Source organism: Moschus berezovskii, chromosome 13, assembly GCF_049115385.1.
Source record: "Moschus berezovskii isolate FMDL1 chromosome 13, NW_MosBer_1.0, whole genome shotgun sequence".
NCBI classification, from domain to species: domain Eukaryota; kingdom Metazoa; phylum Chordata; class Mammalia; order Artiodactyla; family Moschidae; genus Moschus; species Moschus berezovskii.
This window is the reverse complement of record NC_142472.1, coordinates 57,216,493-57,232,311: the sequence shown is the minus strand read 5'-3', so window position 1 is coordinate 57,232,311 and position 15,819 is coordinate 57,216,493.

The window sequence follows — 15,819 nt, the reverse complement described above, 5'->3', positions numbered from 1 at the left end:
GTTCGATTCCTGGGTCAGGAAGATCCGCTAGAGAAGGGATAGGCTACCCACTCCAGTATTCTTGGGCTTCCCTTGTGGCTGAACTGGTAAAGAATCTGCCTGCAATGCAGGAGACCTGGGTTGGGAAGATCCCCTGGAGAAGGAAAAGGCTACCCACTCCAGTATTCTGGCCAGGAGAATTCCATGGACAAAGAGTTGGACACGACTGAGAGACTTTCACTTTTTCCAGACAAAATAAATACATCGGTTGAAACTGAAAAAAAAGCTAATAGCAAAATGCGATACATTTGAAATTAATTCACAAGAAGAGAGCCAAAGTATGCATAAACAAAACAATAACTGATAGAAAGCTTTAAACTACACAATACAGAGGAAGGAATTCCAATATTATGCCCTTTATGCGACAGACTAAACACTTCCTGAGTAAGCAGGAAAGTAGAAAACCATTAGGTGTTCTAATAGATTCTACCCTGAACTTGTCATTAAGGTGATTCTTTTGGTTTTAAGTCATAGGTTGTTTTGAGCCAAATTTGTATCTGAAGTTTAGTGAAGTAACCCAGAGTTTAGTGAAGTAACTCCTTATCAGTTACGTGGTCTTGGGATTGTTGTTTTTGGTTTGATAAGTAAATAAGTACCTCCCTTGGATGCCAAGTTGCACTGTGAATAGTACTGATCCCACTGTTGTCCACCATCCTCAGACCTTGGGGGCCTGGCCTGACCATTGGAATCAGAACTCATGTAGGGAAAGCTTGTTATACTTGGAGGGATCGGGAGATGTACCACAGAGACAAATCCAACACAATTTAGATCATGTAACAATAACTGATGTACTGATGCATTGTGTGGTTGCTCAGTGGTAAAGCATCCACGTGCCAGTGCAGGAGACCCAGGACATGTAGATTTGTTCCCTGGGTCAGGAAGATCCCTGGAGGAGGGCATGGCAACCAACTTCAGTATTTTCGCCTGGGAAATCCCATGGACAGAGGAGACTGGCGGGCTGCAGTCCACGGTGTCAGAGAGAGTCGGACACAACTGAGTGACTAAGCATGCATGTAAATGATTTTAATTTTCTCAGTAGCAAAAAGACACCAGCTCTTGAACACTCACCTCAATAACCCCAATTTTTGAGTCCAGTACCTAAAGATTATATGAACACTGTACACTAGGTCGGTTTACTGCCCAGAAGGAGAAGAGGACCCTGATTGGCTGTGATGTTAATGCAGTTTTGTAGCCCAAAGCGAAAAGCCCTGTTGAGAGTAAATGTAGAGAAGCACTTCCAGTGACCTTGAGAGAGGATGGCCTGGGCTGACAAGGAGCCTGTGATCAGAGCATAACTGTGAACTGAACAGAGTTTACAAGTAAAAGGGACCAATAGTGACAATTAGGGGGCTTTCTGGGTGGTGCTAGTGGTGAAGAACCCAGCTGCCAATGCAGGAGACATAAGAGATGCGGGTTCAATCCCTGGGCCGGAAAGATCCCCTGGAGGAGGGCATGGCAGCCCATTTCGGTATACTTGCCTAGAGAATCCCATGGATGGAGGAGCCCGGTAGCCTTACAGTCCATGGGGTCACATAGAGTCTGACACAACTGAAGCAACCTAGCACACACACACAAAGCGACAACTAGAAAGATTGCCTTAATTAGATCATTAATATTCTGTGAGGCAGCTACATTAAACTACCCAGGAATTCATTTAACTGTCATGACCTCAACCATCTTTATGAAAAGGAGGCAAATAAGTGTTATGCACATTGATACCCAGGATTTTCCAAAGTAGTAATAACAAAAAACACATTTCAGGACCATTGGCCACAATCTACCATCTGAGTCTACATTTAAGTCTGCAGTTATAATGAACAAACTAAACACTGAGTTATGACTGATACTTATGCACCCAAGGATTATCTCTATTGTGTATTCGAGTTAGTGTGCTCTGTCTCATAAAACAAGGGCATGTACACTTTAAAATTTCCCATTAAAAATGAATTATAAAATTTAGAAGGCTTAAAGCCATCTGAGTAAACTTGGCCCTCCAGAAGTTCTTATTGCCCCAGCACCCTGTACTGTGGACTGCTTTAAACACAATACTGTGTCGATTGATTTGGATCAAACTCCTGTTTAAAAATCATTTATCATCTTTCTCCTTCTCAGCTCCTCATCCACACACCAGAAGTGGATTCTTTTGATGCACATGAACAGTTTTTCAGCTCGGCATAAATGTCCCTTACCTGTTTCTCTCGGTAAATCATAAACTCTTCTCCCCGTTTGAGTCTCAGTTCTCCCTTTCTCTCCCCCTGTCCTTTTGGAAGCTGCAGTCACAGTGCCGGCAAACGTCTACCGGTTGAAAGTTCTTTATTGCAAATCACAACGTGCGGAGGGTCTCCCTGAGAAGATGAGGGAAGCCCTTGCTGTGCTGCCCTCTCGCTGTGGCTTTCTGCTGCCTTCTGAACTCTAATCCCAGATCTCAGCTAGAAGAGATGCCACAGATCACCTGGCTTACTCTTCGTGTTTTACAGTTGAGGGAATTAGAACCCCAAGATGTGAACTAACTTCTTCCAACGTCATACTGCTGGCTGGCAGCAGTGCAGGTGGTCCTGTCATTTACCTCCTGAGCCCCAGTCCTGTGCTTGTCCCACTGCACACAGACCCTCCCCCGACCGCCGCTTCCTTGTCTGTTGATGGTGATGTGTGTTGAAGCTTGGTTTGCTTATTTGGGAAGAGAGGAGTGAAGTGGGTGATAAGAGAGGAGTTGGATGGGTCCCACTTGTCTGTTTTCCAGAAGAACATGAGGATGCATGGACGTTTCAAATGTATTTCCTCAAGGGGAATGTCCCCCCAAATAAGCATGAAGCATTCATAAGACTCAGATATGGTTTGTTGAACCACAGCATGGATAACTTCCAGATACAGAATGTGGAATGTGGAAATACACCCTTACAGGCCTCATCTCTTTCCATTCCCAAACACTCAGATTGGCAGGGCCCAGAATTTAAAGATCATCTTCAGTCTCCCCGGGGCTGTGATTAAGAACACTTCCAACAGCACTGTAAACATGTAAACAACATGCTGTCGAGTTTCTTTTTCCGAAAGTGCATACAACTGTCTACCGTGGAGGTTTCTTGAAACCCAGTCCACCGCATAGATGCATACAGGCTGTTCTTCCTCCTGTCCTACAAGCCACAACCTGGTCAGCCATCAATCAGCCCTCCAGGGCTCTGCCTCCACTTCCGCTAGTTTCCTTTGGTGTCCCCGGTGGCCCCAAGCTTACCACCTCCCAGCTAGAATACAGCATTGCTGGGAAAATGCCAGGGCGGTGTGTGTAAACCCTAGTGCAAAGGACCTTCTGAAATGTACATGTAGCCCCCTCACACCTCGCAGCAGAGCTACACCTCCTTAGGGAACAGCTTTCCTGTAGCTGACATGTAATACCGGTTGAGGGCAGCTGTAGACAAAACTGTGACCAAGCAATAGTTATCTCTAGCACATTCTGGGCCCTTTGCCCCTTGGGTGACTTGGTGACCCTCAATATTTCCACTACTATCAAGCAAGTTTTGAAGGGTCAGTGAATTGCTTTAGCTTCATGAGACTATTACAAAGAAAAATCAGCAGTCCAGTAATTCTGGATAGCAGGTTTGGACATAGCAAAAAGTTGAAGAATGACTCACATTCATACCAAACTCTGTATTACAGAAGCCATCCTAAACGTAAAGAAACTTGAGGCTTATGAAAAAATTGAGGTGGAAAAAAATTCTTGTCATGAGAAAGACAGTGTTGTTCAGTTACTAAATTGTGTCCTACTCTTCGCAACCCCATGAATTGCAGCATGCCAGCTTCCCTGTCCTTCACCATCTTTCAGAGTTCAAACTCATATCCATTGAGTTGGCGACACCATCCAACCATCTCATTCTCAGTCTCTCCCTTCTCAATCTTTCCCAGTGTCAAGGTCTTTTCCAGTGAATCGACTCTTCACATCAGGTGGCCCAAGTATTGGAGCTTCAGCATCAGTCCTTCCAATGAATATTCAGGGTTGATTTCCTTCAGGATTGACTGGTTTGATCTCCTTGCAGTCCAAGGGACTCTCAAGGTCTTCTCCAGCACCACAGTTCAAAAGCATCAATTTTTCAGCTCTCAGCCTTCTTTATGGTCCAACTCTCACATCCGTACATGACCACTGGAAAAATCATAGCGTTAGCTGATTTTTAAAAGGCAATTTGAGTTGAAAATCCATTACTTTCTGAGTCTGAAGAGTAAGACTTTTATATGTCTCATTGTCCTTGCACTCACTCAGTGCTTTCAAACTGGAAATCTATCTTTTCTTTTCATCCACTTCCCTTTCAAATAACTTAAATCTTTGCCTCTCCTCTTCATCCTAACTGTGTGTACTTAAAATTTTCTTTTTCCAAAACCCTTAGGAAAGGGAAGGAGAGGGAGGAAAAAAGAACAGAGCCTTGCAAAGAAGTTTGATAGCAGTTTTCGTTGATCTATGACTGTAACAAACCGAGTTTTTTCAGTGACTCTGAGCAGCTTTTGGCACTCTGGGTACTAACTCATCTGCTGACTCACTGACCTGGACTGGCTGCTGGATGGAAATAGAGGGAAAGGAGACCCAGTTATCCAGGCTCCCGGAATGTTCAGATATTAAGCTCCTCCTACATCCTGGAGGAGGCCCTGCCTCCCTCCGACCTGCCAGCTACCCCTTCCCAGCTCCTCACTGTCTCGATAAGAGTGCTCATTTGCTTATTTGTGTCTCTTTTCGACCCCATGGACTGTAACCCACCAGGCTCCTCTGTCCATGGGATTCTCCAGGCAAGAATACTGGAGTGGGTTGCCATTTCCTTCTCCAGGGGATCTTCCTTGCCCAGGGATCGTACCCACATCTCTTGCATCTCCTAAGGTGGCTTCTCTTGTGGTGGAGCATGGGCTTTAGGCACACAGGCTTTGGTAGTTGTGGCTCTTGGGCTCAGTTGCTCCGAGGCGTGAGGGATCATTCCGGATCAGGGACTGAACTGGTGTTTCCTGCCTTGGGAGGCAGTTTCTTTACCACTGGGCCATCAAGGAAGCCCCAACATTTTTTAGGCATGTGGGCTCAGTCGTGTCCGACTCTTTGCGACTGCATGGACTGTAGCCCACCAGGCTGCTCTGTCCATGGAATTTTTCAGGCAAGAGTACTGGAGTGGGTTGCCATTTGCTTCTCCAGGGGATCTTCCCAACCAGGGATCGAACCCATGTCTCTTGCATCTCCTGCATTGGCAGACAGGTTCTTTACCAGCTGAGCCACTGGGGAAGCATTTTTTAAAGAATGGTCAAATATGCAGGAATAAACAAGTGCATACATTTGAAATGTATAAACACTAGAGAATGTAAGGAAGTTGGACAACAAGAATAGCTGTTCTAAACAGAACTGTTTAGTTTTCTAAACCGGTATTGTCAATGGCCTTCATTCCCTAAAACATAAGAGCCTTGGTTTTGCCCATTTGTCCTGAGGACCAAGATGGTCATTGCAAACTTACCAGGGGAAGTTTGGTGTCTGCAAAATCTCTAGGAAATGGTTCTGTCTCCTTCCACCTTCCTAAAAGACTTGGTGCCCTGGGAAGGGATGAGAAGGGGTACAGGTCAAGGGGAGATAAGTGCAGAAGGGTCAGCAGAGCCCTGGTGGGACCTAGTGTCACAGCCGTGCCTGAAAGCTGTGTCTCAATGTTCCCAAAACTCCGGAGAGCATCTCGTTTCCAAAGAGGAGAAAGGTGGTTTCCTTTGGTTGTTGGACCTTGATGATGGAAATGTGGTTCTAATTTATTCCAGCCAAGTGTTTCCAAACTGTACTCAACACTGATTTTTTTTCTGACTTTTCCTCCCTTTTTGATCCTAAGCGGAGAGGGGAACTTGGTAGGAATCATACAGGCTCCATGTGGTGATCCCAGTCTTTACGATAGCTCCTGCCTAACAGTCTACTTTTTCTTCTTTATTTATTGGACTATATTTGCTTTACAGTATTGTTAGTTTCTGTTGTACAGCAAAGTGAATCAGCTGTGTGTTTACATGTCTCCCCTTCATTTTGGATCTCCTTCCCATTTAGGTCACCACAGAGCACTGAGTAGAATTCCCTGACCTATACAGTAGGTTCTCATTAGTTACCTATTTTATACCTAGTATCAACAGTGTATGTATGTCAATCTCAGTGTCCCAATCCATCCCCTCCCCCCTTCCCCCTTGATGTCCATACGTTTGATCCCTATGTCTGTGTCCCTGTTTCTGCTTTGCAGATAAGATCATTTTTAGCATTTATCTAGATTCCATATATAAGTGATATTATATGGTATTTACTTGGAATTTTTACTTTTTTTTTTACTTTTGTATTTACTTTTGTTATTCTGACTCTGTCATACAATCTCTAGGTCTATCCACATCCCTGCAAATGGCTCAGTTTTGTTCCTTTTTATGGCTGAGTAATATTCCATTGTGTATATGTACCACATCTTCTTTACCCATTCCTGTTTAGGGACATTTAGGTTGCTTCCATGCCTGGCTATTGAAAGTAGTGCTACAGTGAACATTGGGGTGCATGTATCTTTGGAATTAGGTTTTCTCTGGATGTATGCCCAGGAGTGGGATTGCTAGATAGTTCTATTTTTAGCTTTTGCTGTTCTCCGTAGTGACTGTACCAATTTACATTACCACAAAAGGTTCCCCTTTCTCCACACCATCTCCAGCAAGTTTTTATGAACATTTTGATGATCGTCATTCTGATGTGAGTGTGAGGTGATAATCTGATAATTAGTGATGTTGAGCATCTTTTCATGTATTTGTTGGCCATCTATATGTCTTCTTCGGAGAGATGTCTATTTAGATCTTCTGCCCAATTTTTGATTGGGTTGGGTTTTTTTTTTTTTTGGCAATATTGAGTTGCATGAGTTGTTTGCATATTTTGGAGGTTAATCCCTTGTCAGTTGCTTTGTTTGCAAATATTTGCTCCCATTCTAAGGGTTGTCTTTTCATCTTGTTTATGGTTTTTTGACTGTGCAAAAGTTTTTGAGTTTAATTATGTCCCATTTGTTTATGTTTGTTTTGATTTTCATTACTGTAGGAGGTGGGTCAAAAAAGATCTGGCTGTGATTTATGTAAGGGAGTCTAACAGTCTTTAAAATCTGGGCACAGGGGGAGGAAGGAGGTTTAGGAAATACTAAGCAACCAGCTTACGAGTTCACCATGTCACTCCCCTCAGTCCATGTATTTCACAGACCCTCGTGTGTCCTGTCACACAGTCATGTCCCTGGCTCAGGACAGAGTTGCTAAAAAGGAGGGTGTTTCATTTTTAGTCCCATCCATCATTTTCTAATACATCCTATTTGCTTTTAACAGAAACAAGCAAGCAAATAAAACAACAGAGTAGGTAAGGGACTAATTCTGTCTGGACCTTTCTTAAACAGTTTCTGGATTTCCAAGACAAATTGTTTCGGCGCCTCATTTTTTTTTCTTGAGAACCTTAAACATTTTTTCCTTAACTGAAAAATCTTAAGAGTAAGTACAAAGTATTTTGTTCAACATATTTCTAGTGCAGATTAGAGTCTGCTCAGAATATTACAGTTGCTTATCAGTCAATAGTTTCCACTTGCTGATGGTAGGAACCATGTTTAAAAGCTGACTCTTATGTGAAGTACAGACCCATAAAGTCAATAAAATGTGGGTGTTCTCCTTGAAATGGGGGCTGAAAGGTCCCAATGTCCTGTCTCTCTGATCTGTCCCAGATTCCACACACACAGGCACTCACACACACATTCATCAACCACCGAGGAGGCTCCTGACACACCTCCTGGAACAGAAGCCTCTGAGGGACAGAACTGTGAAGCCACAGCTCTAGAGGGACCCGTTTGTCCAAGCCTCACAATCATCCACTTTTTCAGGTGGCCACACTGGTTATCCTGCATAGGATTTTTTTTTTTTTTTTGGCATGTCCAACATTGGACTTTGCCTTGTTTATCTCTAAATACTACCAGAAAATGTAAAAGGTACCATGTATAACTCATTTTTAAATTGATCCTTACCCTTCTATAAAAATAGAAATAAAAATAGTTTATAAATTATTTAATAAATTATTAAAATCCTTTAAGAGGAACCTGGAGATTTCACCTGGATCTGCTCTTTGGCTTAAGTTTTTTGTCTGTTTGTTAAACGTATGTTTCCTGAACTCCTGCATGCAAGACAGTCAGCTGTCCAGGCCAGACGGGTTAAAGCAGCATGGTTAAATGGAAATATGTGAACTTTGCAATTAACCCCCAATTCAGCCAGTTACTGGTTAGCCCATTGAGCCTTAGTTTCTCCATCTGTGCTGCTGCTGCTGCTGCTAAGTCACTTCAGTCATGTCCGATTCTGTGCGACCCCATAGACGGCAGCCCACAAGGCTCCTCTGTCCGTGGGATTCTCCAGGCAAGAACACTGGAGTGAGTTGCCATTTCCTTCTCCAATGCATAAAGTGAAAAGTGAAAGTGAAGTCGCTCAATTGTGTCCAACTCTTAGCGACTCCATGGACTGCAACCTACCAGGCTCCTCTGCCCATGGGATTTTCCAGGTAAGAGTACCGGAGTGGGTTGCCATTGCCTTCTCCGTTCTCCGTCTGTAGCTTGGGGATAATACCTGACTTGCTGTATGGTTGAGAGGTTCAGTGGGATGATGCATATAAGAACACCTGTCCTAGCACTTGGCCCAAAACATAAATTGAATTTCCCTTGATGTGGGAGCTGAAGGGGGAGGGGCAAGGCGAGGCGGTTTCTCTGCTTTACCTAGAGAGTGCAGAGTAAAAACCTGACATCTAGTGGCAGAAGTGACAGTTGCACTTCGTCTTGCTGTAGGGTTGAGTCTCAGAAGTTCCCAGCTTGGATCTGCATCACAATCGCCTGGAGAACCAGACCCCTCTCTTGGAGATCCTGAAACTACAGGTCAAGGCTAAGATCAGGGAAGGTCTCATTTTACCAGCTCCCCAAAATGATTCTTACTCACCTGTCAGTCATAAGTAGTTTGAGGTCATTAACCTTAGGGTTCAAAGAGGAGAGGCTGGTGGATGAGAATGCTCTTTATTTTAAGCTTCTTTTAAAAGGAAGCCTCCCTGAGAAAATCATAATTGAAAAAAACATGTCACCCCAATGTTCATTGCAACACTATTTACAATAGCCAGGACATGGAAGCAACCTACATGTCCATTGACAGAGGGATGGATAAAGAAGCTGTGGTACATATATACAATGGAATATTACTCAGCCATAACAAGGAACACATTTGAGTTAGTGCTAGTGAGGTGGATGAACCTAGAGCCTATTATGCAGAGTGAAATAAGTCAGAGAAAAACAAGTATCGAATATTAATACATATATATGGAATCTAGAAAGATGGTACTGATGAACCTATTTTCAGGGCAGCAGTGGAGACGCAGACCTAGAGAACAGACTTGTATACAAGGGGAGGAAGGAGAGGGTGGGACAAATGGAGAGAATAGCATGAAAATATATACTTTACCATGTGTAAAGTAGACAGCCAGTGGGGATTTGCTATGTGACTCAGGGAGCTCAAACTGGGGTTGTGTGACAACCTAGAGGGGTGGAGTGGGGTGAGAGGCGCTAGGGAGGTTTAAGAAGGAGGGTACATATGTATACCTATGGCTGATTCATGCTGATATACAGCAGAAACCAACACAATACTGTAAAGCAATTATCTTCCAGCTAAAAATAATATTTTTTAAAAGAGATTTGGTGCTTGCAGGAGTGCCAAAGCAACACATTACTTTATGAGAGAGTTGATTTCAAGGTGTGCAAATGCAAGTGACTCCAACCCAAACTAAGAATGATCCCATGAAGGGAAAGCAGTAGCTACAGTTCCTTCCAGATAGTGTGTTGTTATTGTTGTTCAGTCACTCAGATGTGTCCAGCTCTTTGTGACCCCGTGGACTGCAGTGCGCCAGGCTTCCCTGTCCTTCACTATCTCCTGGAGTTTGTTCAAACTCATGTCCATCAAGTTGGTGATGCCATCCAACCATCTCATCCTCTGTCGTCCCCTTCTCCTCTTGCCCTCAATCATTCCCAGCATCAGGGTCTTTTCCAATGAGTAGGAAAAAATGTGGTTGACTTGCCTTCTAATTACAGATGATTCTCTGAGAAGCAAAGAAAATCAATTATGGCATTTCTATACATTTGACAAACGTTCCTTTAACAAACATTAATTTATATCCAGCTATGAGGTTCATAACATTGTACAGGAGGCAGTGATCAAAACCGTCCCCAAGAAGAAGAAATGCAAACAGGTAAACTGGTTGTCTGAGGACGCCTTACAAATAGCTGAGAAGAGAAGCAAAAGGCAGAGGAGAAAAGGAAAGATATATCCATCTGAATTCAGAGTTCCAAAGAATAGAAAGGAAGAGATAAGAAAGCCTTCCTAAGTGATTAATGTGAAGAAATAGAGGAAAACAATAGAATGGTAAAGACTAAAGATCTCTTCAAGAAAATTAGAGATACCAAGGGAACATTTCATGCGAAGGTGGGCACAATAAAGGACAGAAATGGTATGAACCTCACAGAAGCAGAAGATATTAAGAAGAGGTGGCAAGAATACACCATGAAAAGAGATCTTCATGATCCAAATAACCATGATGGTGTTATCTAGATCACTCACCTAGAGCCAGATATCCTGGAATGTGAAGTCAAGTGGGCCTTAGGAAGCATCACTATGAACAAAGCTAGTGGAGGTGATGGAATTCCAGTTGAGCTACTTCAACTCCTGAAAGATGGTACTGTGAATATGCTACACTCAACATGGCAGCAAATTTAGAAAACTCAGCAGTGGCCACAGGACTGGAAAAGGTTAGTTTTCATTCCAATCCCCAATAAAGGCAATGCCAAAGAATGTTCAAACTACTGCACAATTGCATTCATCTCACACACTAGCAAAGTAATGCTCAAAATTCTCCAAGCCAGGCTTCAACAGTACATGAACCATGAACTTCCAAATGTTCACGCTGGACTTTAAAAAGATAGAGGAACCAGAGATCAAATTGCCAACATTTGTTGGATCATAGAAAAAGCAAGAGAATTCCAGAAAAAACATCTATTTCTGCTTTATGGACTACTCCAAAGCCTTTGACTGTGTGGATCACAACAAACTGTGGAAAATTATTCAAAAGATGGGAATACCATACCACCTGACCTGCCTCTTGAGAAATCTGTATGCAGGTCCAGAAGCAGCAGTTAGAACCAGACATGGAACAACGGACTGGTTTCAAATTGGGAATGGAGTATGTCAAAGCAGTATGTCGTCACCTTGCTTATTTAACTTATATGCAGAGTACATCATGTGAAATGCCAGGCTGGATGAAGCACAAGCTAGAATCGAGATTGCCAGGAGAAATATCAATAACCTCAGATATGCAGATGATACCACCCTTATGGCAGAAAGCAAAGAGGACTTAAAGAGCCTCTTGATGAAAGTAAAAGAGGAGAGTGACAAAACTGGCTTAAAACTCAACATTCAAAAAATGAAGATCATGCCATCTGGTCCCATCACTTCATGGCAAATATATGGAGAAACAATGGAAACAGTGACAAACTATTTTGGGCTCCAAAATCACTGCATATGGTGACTACAGCCATGAAATTTTAAAAGATGCTTGCTCCTTGGAAGGAAAGTTATGACTAACCTCAGTTCAGTTCAGTTCAGTCGCTCAGTTGTGTCCGACTCTTTGTGACCCCATGAATCACAGCACGCCAGGCCTCCCTGTCCATCACCAAATCCTGGACAAACTCATGTCCATCAAGTTGGTGATGCCATCCAGCCATCTCATTCTCTGATGACTAACCTAGACAGCATATTAAAAAGCGGGGACATTACCTTGCCGACAAAGGTCTGTTTAGTCAAGGCTATGGTTTTTCCAGTAGCCATGTATGGATGTGAGAGTTGGACCATAAAGAAAGCTGAGTGCCAAAGAATTGAGGCATTTGAATTGTGGTTGGAGAAGACTCTTGAGAGTCCCTCGGAGAGCAAGGAAACCAAACCAGTCAACCCTAAAGGAAATCAGTCCTGAATAGTCATTGGAAGAACTGATACTGAAGCTAAAGCTCCAATTCTTTGGCCACCTGATATAAAGAACTGACTCATTAGAAAAGATCGTGATGCTGGGAAAATTGAAGGCTGGAGGAGAAGGGGACGACAGAGGATGAGATGGTTAGATGGCATCACTGATTCTATGGATGTGAGTTTGAATAAGCTCCAAGAGTTGGTGATGGACAGGGAAGCCTGGCGTGCTGCAGTCCATGGGGTTGCAAAGAGTCAAACACGACCAAGCGACTGCACTGATGATCCAAGAACCATCCTGGTCCTTGAGAATGTAAGTGGGATAATATTGATTCAGTATATTACCTTATGGGTCTTTTTAGGCTGGGGGGAAGAGAGAAACACATGGTCAGACTGTTAAAATAGAATTTTAGGAGTCTTAAGATGTAGAAAAGAAAGGCCTGGAGGCACATGGAAAACCTTCTGTATTAGTTTTCTGTTGCTGCTGCAACAAATTACCACAAGCCTAGTGGTTTAAAGCAAGGCAAATTTATTATCTAAATTTGCAGTTTAATCTAAATGGGTCATACTGGACTAAATTGTGCTGTTGCTGTCCACAGAGCTGTGTTCAGTAGAGCCTCTAGAGAAATATCTGCATTCTTGCCTGTTCCCTGAGTTCCCTGGCTCATGGCTTCCTCAATCTGACCTCAGCTTCCCTTGTCACATTGCCTTCTCCAATCCTGACTCTCCTGATTTCCTCTTATAAGAACCCTTGTGATTACATTGGATCCATCTTGATGGCCCCAGCTGATCATCCCACTTCAGTATCTATAACTTAATCACATCTGCAAACCCCCTTCTGTTGTATAAGGTGACAGGTTCACAAATGGATATCACTGGGGAGCCATTACTCTGTCCACTGCCCCATTTCACTCAGACTTGGGGAATTGGGGAGCATTCCTAGAAGAAGAGGCATCTAACTAAAACTTAACTAAAAAAATATTGCATTTCTGGGGCATGGGTTGGGGAAGGGATGAACGGAAGGAGTCAGGTCAGTCATAAAGAGAGGAAGATTCTCCAAAGAGAAGAAATGTGAGAAGACCCAGAGTTAAAGAAAGCTTGTGTGTGGGAACTCTAGAAAGTGCTTTAGGGCTGTGTAGTGGGTAGGGGAGGGCAGGCATGAGAGGCCCTAAAAAGTCATCAGAGGTAACCTCGTGGAGAATAACCTCGAAACACATGTTATGGACTTTGGACTTTTAGGGTAACAAGCAACTGAAGAACTTCAGGTAGAAACATCTCACTCTGGGGTGAAGTGAAACTTCAAAGAGGGCATGGGTGGCGGCTGTTGTAGAAATCCAGAGAAGAGGTGATAAAGCTGCCTGTATGAGTGTTGAGTGGCTGGTTGATGACACTGCTTCATGCTACAAGGCTTCTTTACTTCCATCCACGTGACCTTCTGCAGCCTGCTCAGCCTCTGTGTACCTCATCTCCTTTATCTATAGAAACAGGAGTAACACTCAACGTCACTGGAGCTTGCTCAGTAGTGTTAAGTGAGGGAATACATTTAAAGGACATGGTACAAAACCTGGTACATAGTAAAAAGTTAGCAGTTGCTCTTTAATGACCATTTCAAAGCCAGAACTGAGATAACTGGGGGATTCAAGAGATACGTAGGAGGAAGCACGAGTAGAACCAGGGCCAGGTTGTTGAGGTGATGTGAGGCAGACCAGGGGGCTGAGGTCTCACGGGGGCTCAGCTGTCTGGGCGGGCAAGTGACCGAATGGTACTGCAGGTGGTGGTGGCTGAGGACCAGGGTGGGGAGGGGGTGCCGCTTGGTTCTGTTTTTAACATGTTGAGTTTGAAGGTGTTCAGACTCCTCTCTCAAGAGGAGAGATCCAGTAGGCATGGTTTGGGTTTGTCTAGAAAGGATTGTGCTGGAGGTCTCTACTTGGGATCATTACTTGGATCCAGGAGAATGAATGAGGTCACCCAGGAACCCATACACAGTGAGGAGAGGACCACCCAGGGTGAGCACTGGAAGGACTCTGCACGCCCCTTCTCTGGTGTTTATTACCCTTTATTGTCATTTCTTACTCAGTAACCCTGTTGGACTGCAAGCGCCCTGAGGGCAATGGTTGCATCTGGCTTGCTCACCATTGCATCTCCAAAGGGTCAAATCCAGCTATCATACAGTTCAGTTCAGTCGCTCAGTTGTGTCCAACTCTGCGACTCTGTGGTCTGCAGCACGCCAGGTCTTCCTGTCCATCACCACCTCCCATAGTTTACTCAAACTCATGTCCATTGAGTCAGTGATGCCATCCAACCATCTCATTCTCTGTTGTCCCCTTCTCCTCCTGCTTTCAATCTTTCCCAGCATCAGGGTCTTTTCTAACGAGTCAGTTCTTCACATCAGATGGTCAAAGTATCAGAGTTGCAGCTTCAACATCAGTCCTTCCAATGAATATTCAGGACTGATCTCCTTTAGGATTGACTGGTTGGATCTCCTTGCAGTCCAAGGGACTCTCAAGAGTCTTCTCCAACCACAGTTCAAAAGCATCAAGTCTTTGGCTCTCAACTTTCTTTATAGTCCAACTCACATCCATATATGACTACTGGAAAAACCATAGCTTTGACTAGACAGATGTTTGTTGGCAAAGTAATGTCTCTGCTTTTTAATATGCTGGGTTGGTCATAACTTTTCTTCCAAGGAGTAAGTGTCTTTTAATTTCATGGCAGCAAGTCTTCATCTGCAGTCATTTTGGAGCCCCAAAATGTAAAGTCTGCATTGTTTCCACTGTTTCCCCATCTATTTGCCATGAAGTGATGGGACCAGATGCCATGATCTTAGTTTTCTGAATGTTGAGTTTTAAGCAGACTTTTTCACTCTTCTCTTTCACTTTCATCAAGAGGCTCTTTAGTTCTTCTTCGCTTTCCACCATAAGGGTGGTGTCATCTGCATATCTGAGGTTATTGATACCCACTCAATAAATAGCTCCAGTAAATGATTAAATCACAGACAATCTCCAAAGCCAAATCTGAAGGCAACAAAAGCCTTTTACAAAAATGCTTAATACCTGCCAGATACTATGTCGACTGTTTTACATAAATCAGCTCATTTAACCTTCACAACAGCTCGGATTAGGCAGGCTTGTTCTTCCTAGTCATGCATGTGATGGGCCCGAGGCTAAAGGAGCTTAGGTGAATTGGTTCAGATCTATGGTAGAAGACAGCATCCGGCTTGTTTACTCCCAAAGCCTGTGCCCTGTGCTGTACCTGGGACTGCAGACAAGTAAAGGGAAGTGGGCTGGCCTCCTCCAAGGGGGAACGGTGAGAACAAGCCTTGTTTCCGTGCTGAGAACTTCTTTACCCACGCTGACAGGCCTCCCCCAGCCTCTCAGGGCACTCCTTCCAGAAAGAGGCTATGGATCACGGCCACTAGAGGGCAGACACTCCTGGAGCGTCACCAGCCAGATGGGAACCCCTGCCCATTCCTCTCAGCCTCATTCAGACCAGGACTGGAGGAGGGACTGCTGAGTCTGCAGAATAAATGGTCGTAGTTACCCCTGACTCTTCCCCAGCCCTTCACAGTTCACACATCCCTCCTAACTCACATCTCACTTCATCCGTGGGGCAGCGTCATCACGTAGTGCTTTTCATCATTTTCTTTTTACAAAAATGCTTATAAAGTAATGAGACACATACCTGTGGTTTCCGTATCAATATTTTTCTAGACTGTAGAGACTTGCTAGAACTGTAGAAAGCACTGGTACCTCAAGATAGATTGGTCCGATG